A 10,095-nucleotide genomic window follows, 5' to 3' on the forward strand; every position below is an offset into this window, starting at 1 on the left:
ATATATATATATATATATATATATATATATATATATATATATATATATATATATATATATATATATAAATCTGTTCAAATGTGGTTGCGCCTTCCCGTGTAGTTGGTGCGGTTCACACCACTCAATGTTATAAAGTGCACCACTCAATGTTAGAAAACGCACCACTCAATGTTAGAAAACGCACCACAATGAAAATACACAAAAACACCATAAAACACACCACACACCCAAAATAATGCATCATAACTCCCCTGCCCCTAATGATGCATTTCCTAACACTGTGTGGTGTATATTGACATACCTAGTGGTGTGTTTTTTGATAATGTGTACCTAATGATGCACATTTGTGAGGTGTATTTTTTAACATTGAGTGGTGTATATTTGTATACATAGTGGTGAGGCCGCACTGACCGCACGTTAATAGGCAGCCACACCTGATCATGACCTTATATATATATATATATATATATATATATATATATATATATATATAATATATATGATTTATTTTTCTCCATCTAAGAAGCATTGCAGCAATGCAATCGTATCTTCAAACATAACATGTTGAAGCGAAACACCTACCCAAGTTTGATGTTTATGCTTGTTTTTCTCATCTCAAAAAGTGAAATATTTCTGTTGTTATATAAACTATTAAAGATTATGGTAATATCTGTCACCTGTTTCAACTATGACAGTCCAAGCAAGTTATTGAATATGCATTGTCTGGTCATTTTCCTTCCAGGCTGCTGATTATATTATATGCCCTTTTCTTTTAACGTAACTCTCCATATGCAAGATCATTTGCTCTCTCAATTTCTGGTCATTCTGGTATTATATATATATATATATATATATTTTAATTGGTTATTGATATGTAGTTTAATTGATGATGATGGGTAGAATCCAGATGAGTTTATTAGGGATAGGATGTTTATGAGACTCCCAAGTTGTTTAAGTGACAAATATATATACATTTTCTCATCCAAAAAAAAAACAAAACAAAAAAACAGGCATTTTTGATACAGAAAAAAATAATAATAATAATAACATGTCTTGTTCCTACATAAAAATAATAATAATAACATGTCTGGTTCAGTCTGAACGTTAATAGAATGAACAAACTAGATTCAAGAAGGACCATGAGAAAGCAACTAAATGAACAAACTAGATTCATTCTTTAAAACAAACTGGATTCAAGAACGTTAATAGAATGAACAAACTAGATTCATTCTTTAAAACAAAAAACAAAAAAAAAATCATCATATTTGAAAACAAAAACCCAAAAAAATTTAAAAATAAAAAACAAAAAAACACTGACCTCCACTAGCCCTTGAAGAACGTGGTGGGCGGCGACACAGTCGCCGGCAGCGCAGGGCGTAAGTTTTGGGATGGAGTTTTACAGTCGACAATAGTGTTGGGATGGAGTAAAATTAGGGTTGTTGGTCTTAGACCCACTATTTAGGTATTTTTTATCCTTATATTTCAAAAAATAAATACATAACTACGTATTTATTATTTTGTATTTATATACGGTATTTTTTTCGTATTCTCTAAGTACAATGTACAGTATTCTAATTTGAAACAAATATTATAAAAGATAACAATGCATTCTTAAGATGCATGTTCAAAAAAGAAAACACGCATCCTACAGTGTAGTGTTTCCCATATTTGTATCCCAATAATTTCCGTCATCTTTCTGTATCCCACCTAAAATAATGTACAAATAGGCCATCGAACTATTTGGGAAAAAACAATTAAGCCACTGAACTCGAAAAAACTCCTAATTAATCCACGAACGAACTTGAAAAAAAAAATGCAATTAGCATTTTTAACAGATTACCATCCGGTTTCTGCTGAATAGATTGCCATATGTGATTATGTTTTTTTTTATTATCCTACGTGGAATACATTTAAGCATTTGACTAACATGTAAGCCAGTACCTCAACTCCTTCCTTACCTTTAATTTCCTTCTCTTTCTCTTCCCTCTCAGCTCAACGTAACTGAGATAGAAAACCAACAAAATCAAAGAAGAGAAAATTATGAAAAATGTCTCATTCTGTGTTCCAATTCCCCAAGCATATTGCTTGCCCTTTTAAGTTTTAACACGTGAGTACTAATCAAATAGCATTCACGACGAAGCCCTTAATCAAACAGGATTCCCTGAGCTTTCCAACCACTACCGGTCGGAATCGGCAGCCCGTGAACGGTCGCAGGTGGCAATAACGGCTTAAAAAACAAAGACGATGGCTTAAAAGGGCAAACCATATGCTTGGAACACATAATGAAATATTTTCTAGTATTTTTTGGTATAATTTTCTATTCTTTGATTTTTGCTGATTTTCTCTGCCGAGCTGAGAGAGAAGAAAGATAAGGAAATTAGAGGTGGGGAAAGAGTTGAGGTAACCTACTTACATGTTAGTCAAATTTTAGCTTTAAATAGTCAAATGCTTACATATATTCCATGTAGGATAATAAAAAAAAAACATAATCACACGTGGCAATCCAATCAGCAGAAACCGAATGGTAACCTGCTGAAAGTGCTAATTTCATTTTTTTCTCGAGTTCGTGGATTAATTTGGAGCTTTTTTGAGTTCAGTGACTAAATTGCTATTTCCCAAATGGTTCGATGGCTTATTTGAACCTTTTCTCGAAACAAAATAAAATACCCTAGATAATTTTTTTTAATGCAATTAGAGAACTCTTCCTAATCTGCAAGGCCAAATTCAAAATACTTTTTCACCAAAAAAACAACTGGAGATTTTTACACTTACAAGATTCAATGAATTACTAAAGTAGGACTAAAACCTATTTAAACATGAATCTTGTAAACCAACTTTCTGAAAAAAGTATATATGTACAATTTGAAGTAATCCGGCCTCTAGATTACACAAATTGTCACCAACCTAATTTCTCAATACTATTTGTATGTCGGATACATAGCTACTGCTTAAAATACCGCACACTCCAAATACCCTTAATTTGAAACTTCAACTTCTTCCTCTTACAGAATCCCAATATATACCGTCGTTATACCATGGACCATGCACCATGGCTGATACTGTAGTTGTGTTGAACGGATAGTGCAGTTGTGTTAAACTGATACTGCAGTTGTGTTGAAAGGGAGGAACTGCAGTTGCACAGAACAGAGGCCGTTTTATCCATCTAGAATTGCAGTTGTGTTGAACTGATACTGCAGTTGTGTTGAACTGATACTGTAGTGTGTTGAACGGATGAAACGACCTCTGTTCCGCACAACTGCAGTTCCCTTTCAACACAACTGTAGTATCAGTTCAACACAACTGTAGTATCAGTCATGACCATGGTCCACAAATGCATTGTGGACCATGGTCCACAGAATAATTTGCGCAATACATAGCCTTTCTTCATATTTAACAGAAAATTGTAGAGGTATAATCTTGTCCAAACGGATAACACAATATTAGCGGCCATATTCGTTACAAAGGCGAGAAGTGGTTCTTCTGAGATGAGAATTTTGATGGTTAATTCCAACAACCCCAAGTTGTAATGTTGAGAATATTAGGACTCTGTGAGTCTGATTTATGATAGGACTATCTATCCTAGTCTTTCTGAGAGTCTTCTTGTATATATTCTACCTTTGTCATTGTATTCAGGTTAACTCAATCAATACAGATATTGTGTTCTCATCTGGTATCAGTTTGTTCAGGTTCTCTCCTGATGGCCGACGGTTCTGTTAATTCTTCCGAACAGACTGTCTCGGATGCCGCGGTCACATCTGCGGTCTCTCCGGCGGTGGCCTCTATGTCCATAGCTCATCATTATGTGAGTCTCAAGTTAACCAATAATAATTTTCTGTTTTGGAGAACGCAAGTCGTGCCGTTTCTTCGCGGTCACGAATTATTAGGGTTTTTTGACGGATCGTATCCGTGCCCTCCTGCCGCATTACCTGCTGCTGCTGCGTCGAACCCTGCTGCCGGTGAGTCTTCCGCCGTACCGCCGCTACAGCCCAATCCTCTCCACACTACATAGATTCGACAAGATCAGGCTGTATTGAGCATGTTGATATCTTCCCTATCGCCGGAAGTTATGCATCTAGCTGTTGGTTGTCCTACTTCGCAAGCCCTATGGCGGTCGTTGGAGCAGGCGTTGGCGTCTTCGACTCGTGCGCATACGCTTCATCTCCTCAGCCAATTTCAAACGATTCAGCAAGGTGATTCGTCCGTTGCGGATTACATTGCGCGTGTCTAGGTGTTGGTCGAGGATCTTGCCCTCGCCGGTCGGCCCATTCCGTTGGATGAGCAGAATCTTTACGTTTGTCGGGGCTTGCGACCGGAGTTCATTCCTCTCACTGCTTCCTTAGCTGTTCGTGGCCAGCCGGTCTCTCTTCAAGAACTAGCGTCGCTGCTCGGAACCCAGTCGTTCATGGCTGGTGGGAGTTACGGTGGTGTTGCAGCGTCTGGCCCGGCGGCGTTTGTGACTCAGTGCGGAGGCGGGCGTCGGCCATGGCGTCGCGGCGGCAAGCAGCAGCGAGGCGGGCAGCAGCCTCGCGGTGGCCCTTCCGGCGTGCAGTCTCGTCCCGCTGACGTCGCTGGGCAGTATCGTGGCGGTCAGCGGGGCTCCTCCGGTGGTGGCGGTAGGTCTCGTGGAAGGGGAGGCCGTGGCGGTGGTGCGTGGCAGCCGCGTTGTCAGATTTGTGGGATTATTGGTCATACCGCTTTGGCGTGTTACTCATATGTTGGCCCGCAACCTCAGGCTCATATGGTTTATAATGATAATGCTGCACATGTTCCTCCTGATTCTCATTTGTAGGTGCCTGATACTGGAGCCACTCATCATGCCACCCCTGATATAGCTGCGTTGTCTGCTTCTGAGGAATACCATGGTGATGATACTCTTCGAGTTGGTGATGGTAAGGGTTTGATTATTAGTCGTATTGGCCATGCTACCGTTTCTACTCCTTCTAGAGTTTTTAAGATGTCTGATATTTTACACGTACCTGGTCTATCTTCTTCTCTTTTGTCTGTTCAGAGGTTTGCAACTGATAATCATGTCTTTTTTGAGTTTCACCCCTCTTATTTTGTTGTGAAGGATATCACCACCAAAGCGATCCTTCTGCGCGGCAGTAGTTCGGGGGGTCTTTACACCTTGCCTGTTCTTGGATCCCGTCCGCAAGCTTTTCTGTCATCTCGTGCCTCTTCTTCGGTCTGGCATGATCGTTTGGGTCATCCGCATCAGCGTGTCCTTAGAAGTATTTTGCCTTTCTGTTCTGTTAGTAGTTCTAGTCGTAATAATAATTGTACTTCTGCTTTATGTTCTGCGTGTCAGTTAGGAAAATCTTCGCGATTTCCGCTGCCGCGTACTCTGTCTACTAGTTCGAATATTCTTGATTTAATTTATACTGATATTTGGGGTTCAGCTCCTGTTTATTCTTCCTCTGGTCATCGCTACTTTGTTCTGTTTGTTGATGATTATTCCCGGTATACATGGTTTTTCCCCATGAAATTAAAGTCAGACTTATATGCTATCTTTGATCACTTTCGTGCTCTTGTTGAACATTCATTCAATAGGAAAATTGTGTCGGTCCAATCTGACTTAGGAGCTGAGTACAAAAAGTTACATTCTCACTTTCAAAATCTAGGTATTCATCATAGACAGTCTTGCGCATTTACTCATGAACAGAATGGTAAAGTTGAGCGTAAACATAGGCATATCGTTGAAACAGGTCTTACTCTTATGGCTCGTGCCTCTATTCCTTCTCGATTTTGGGATTTTGCCTTTGAAACCGCAGTTTATTTGATAAATAAAATGCCTTCTGCTGTCTTGAATAATTCTTGTCCTCATTCTTTATTGCATAGGTCTCCTCCGTCATATTCCTTTCTTCGTGTGTTTGGATGTCTCTGTTATCCTCACCTACGTCCATACAATCGTCACAAAATGTCATATCGGTCCTCTCCCTGTGTGTTCTTAGGATATCTTGAGTCGTTTCGGGGGTATAGGTGCATAGACTTACGAACTAATAAAGTGTACATTTGCAGGCATGTTCAGTTTGATGAAACTATATCTCCCTTTGCTAGCAAGCCTGCTGTACAGGTGCCCCCTACTCCGCCACAACCTTGGGGAGAGTCAGTACTACAACCTTCCCCATCTGCTGAGGTTGCGGCACCTATACAAACGGTTTCTCCCACGGTTGCGGCGGCTCCGGTTCGGCAGCGAGGGCGCCACGAGGCCGGTCATCCAGACCCACGACTCGTACTCATTCCATGGCTACTCGCAGCAGGTCCGTGGCTCCGCATGTGGCTCTATCTGCTCAGGTCGCCCCTCCTGAGCCTACTTGTTATACTCAGGCAGTCAAATTTTCTGAGTGGCGTGAAGCGATGGATCAGGAGTTTAATGCACTACTGCACAATCACACTTGGGATTTGGTTCCACCTCGTCCAGGTATGAATCTGATTGGCTGTAAATAGGTTTTTCGCACTAAACGAAAAGTTGATGGTTCGATAGAAAGGCACAAAGCGAGGCTCGTGGCAAAGGGGTTTAACCAGGTTCCTGGTCAAGATTTCTTTGACACATTTAGTCCAGTTGTCAAACCTACTACCGTGCGGCTTCTGTTGAGTTTGGCTATTTCATCTGGTTGGGTGGTCCGCCAACTGGATGTTCACAATGCTTTCTTGAATGGTAGCTTAATTGAGACTGTTTACATGCGTCAGCCACCTGGTTATATTGACACTCAATTTCCTGATCATGTATGCTTACTTAAACGCTCCTTGTATGGTCTCAAACAGGCTCCTAGGGCATGGTTTAATCGATTGCATGGTCTTTTACTCTCTGCCGGGTTCACAGCATCTAAGACTGATGTTTCTTTGTTTTATTATTCGCAAGGGTCTGCTTGTGTTTACCTGCTAGTTTATGTTGATGATATTCTTGTAATTGGGAATGATGCACAATTAGTAGGTGATTTGTTATCAAAATTGTCTGCCACATTCAAGATAAGAGATCTTGGTGAGCCTGGATTTTTCCTTGGTATTGAATTGGTGAAAACTATCACTGGTGTTCTCCTTTCTCAACAGCGTTATATGAACGATATCTTGAAGCGTGCAGGTATGACTGATTGTAAATCGCTAGCTAGTCCTATCTCTGTGTCAAAAACTCCTGTTACCACTGCAGAACTGTTTGATGATCCTACCAAGTACAGGAGTCTGGCTGGTGCCTTGCAATACCTCACTGTTACAAGACCAGATCTGAGCTTTGCAGTCAACCAGCTATGTCAACACATGCATGCCCCGACTATGTCACATTGGGAACAACTGAAAAGAGTCTTGAGGTATGTTAAGGGCACCCTATCCTTTGGTCTCCGTATCACAAGATCTCTGTCTAGGGAGATTCATGCTTTTTCAGATTCTGATTGGGCTGGTTGTCCTGATGATCGGAAATCCACCAGTGGGTATGCGGTTTTTCTTGGCACAAATCTGGTGTCTTGGGTTTGCCGAAAACAGAGAACTGTTGCTCGGTCTTCCATTGAAGCAGAGTATAAGGCATTAGCTGATGTATGTGCTGAGGTGCTCTGGGTTGTATCTCTGCTGCGTGAGATTAACATTGCTGATTTTTCGGTTCCAAAGCTATGGTGTGACAATCTTGGAGCTACATACCTGTCTACAAATCCTATTTTTCATGCCAGGACCAAACATGTGGAGATTGACTATCATTTTGTCAGAGACAGAGTTGCAAAGGGGGATATTCAAGTGAATTTTATATCTACAAAGGATCAACTGGCAGACATTTTTACGAAGGCTTTATCAAGTTCTAGATTTTCTTTTCTTAGAGACAAGCTACAGGTTTCCAGTTTACCTTGTGCTTGAGGGGGAGTATTAGGACTCTGTGAGTCTGAGTTATGATAGGACTATCTATCCTAGTCTTTTTGAGAGTCTTCTTGTATATATTCTACCTTTGTCATTGTATTCAGGTTGTATTCAGGTTAACTCAATCAATACAGATATTGTGTTCTCATCGAGAAAAACACCATTAGAGAGAAAAAAAAACAATTAGAGAGGAATCTTTCTGGTGTTCACTCAATCATATACTTTTCCTAGCTAATGCATCATACAAGACTGAAGATAACAAAAATTTATGTATCAAACATCAAAGCTAAAGACTGAAGCCACTTTACCTGTATCCAGACTAAAATGTTCTCCAACAACAATAATTTGAGAATTGAATTGAATGTCATAAAGTTAAACAAAACATCATAAAAACTTAAACTCGAGCTTGGTGGGGTCTGCGCGAACGCAAGTCCCCTCTACCACAAATTATGACATAGGCTCTCCCATTTAGGGAGACCTTAGACTAGCACCCCTCCAAAAGTGCAATAGAGGTCACTAGCCTAGGTCATGGCTCTTCTTGATCAACCATTGACCCTATCCAGGTAAGTATGTTTTACATTGTTATAACTTATCATTTTGTAATACTTTCCTACCTTTCCTGTTTTATGAACTTCCAATGTGGGACATCCCTAAATCATCTATGTAACTCCAACAAACAACAATTGGTTTTAGCCCAAATCCATAGATGGACAGACAATACATAAGCAAAAGAATGAAAAGAAATTGAAGTTGGATTTGTAACACCAATCTTGAATCAAACAACTCTCTTCATTCACTGGAATCTCTCTCTCCATCTTTCTCCATTCCTCTATTATTGCCAAATTCTGCAATCTGCAACCCTCAACCTTAAATCCTAATAGTAGTAATCTGATCTAAACAGTCGGTTAAGCAATGCCCTAGCCCGACGTTATCGGTAGTTGGTATAGACAAATCAAATCCGGTTGGAGTTACCTACTCACTAAAAGTAGAGAAGGTAGTACAAACTTCCACGTCGTTACCACCGGTCTAGTGATATCCTAGTCCAACTTTCCGGTGTTGGTAAAGGAACGTTAAATTCGGGTTTCACTCACCACGTAAAATAATCAATTAATGCATTGTAGTTGGTTAGGAAATTTCCGGAACGATGAATGAGTGATATCCTAGTCCAACTTTCTGGTGTTGGTAAAGGCACGTTAAATTTGGGTTTCACTCACCACGTAAAATGATCAATTAATGCCCCTTGTAGTTGGTGAGGAAATTTAAAATGATCAATTAATGCCCCTTGTAGTTGGTGAGGAAATTTCCGGTGATCAATTAATGCCCCTTGTAGTTGGTGAGGAAATTTCCGGAACTATGAATGAGTGATATCCTAGTCCAACTTTCCGGTGTTGGTAAAGGCACGTTAAATTTGGGCTTCACTCACCACGTAAAATGATCAATTAATGCCTTGTAGTTGGTTAGGAAATTTCCAGAACGATGAATGAGTGATATCCTAGTCCAACTTTCTGGTGTTGGTAAAGGCACGTTAAATTTGGGCTTCACTCACCACGTGAAATGATCAATTAATGCCTTGTAGTTGGTTAGGAAATTTCCGGAACGATGAATGAGTTATATCCTACTCCAACTTTCTGGTGTTGGTAAAGGCACGTTAAATTTGGGTTTCACTCACCACGTAAAATGATCAATTAATGCCCCTTGTAGTTGGTGAGGAAATTTCCGGCCCTTGTAGTTGGTGAGGAAATTTCCGGAATGATGAATGAGTGATATCCTAATCCAACTTTCCGGTGTTGGTAAAGGCACGTTAAATTTGGGTTTCACTCACCACGTAAAATGAGCAATTAATGCCCCTTGTAGTTGGTGAGGAAATTTCCGGCCCTTGTAGTTGGTGAGGAAATTTCCGGAATGATGAATGAGTGATATCCTAATCCAACTTTCCGGTGTTGGTAAAGGCACGTTAAATTTGGGTTTCACTCACCACGTAAAATGAGCAATTAATGCCCCTTGTAGTTGGTGAGGAAATTTCCGGAACGATGAATGAGTGATATCCTAGTCCAACTTTCCGGTATTGGTAAAGGCACATTAAATTTGGGTTTCACTCACCACGTAAAATGATCAATTAATGCCTTGTAGTTGGTTAGGAAATTTTCGGAACAATGAATAAAAGGACAATTTTATTTTAATATATTAAAGATACATTATTTATGTACTGAAAGTACATTAATTGATACTAAATAAAATATAACTTTCAACTAAAGCTTG

The 10,095-nt window shown here is 40.0% G+C and overlaps 1 non-coding gene across 1 annotated transcript; it reads right to left on the minus strand.

The window, feature by feature from the left end:
* Positions 1 to 8,245: 8,245 nt before the first annotated feature.
* LOC115997698 lies at positions 8,246 to 8,407 on the minus strand. The gene has a single exon (XR_004093793.1). It is a non-coding gene; the product is annotated as a U1 spliceosomal RNA (small nuclear RNA).
* Between the last annotated feature and the right edge of the window lie 1,688 nt (positions 8,408 to 10,095).

The sequence above is a fragment of the Ipomoea triloba genome, chromosome 11 (genome assembly GCF_003576645.1).
Source record: "Ipomoea triloba cultivar NCNSP0323 chromosome 11, ASM357664v1".
NCBI lineage: Eukaryota > Viridiplantae > Streptophyta > Magnoliopsida > Solanales > Convolvulaceae > Ipomoea > Ipomoea triloba.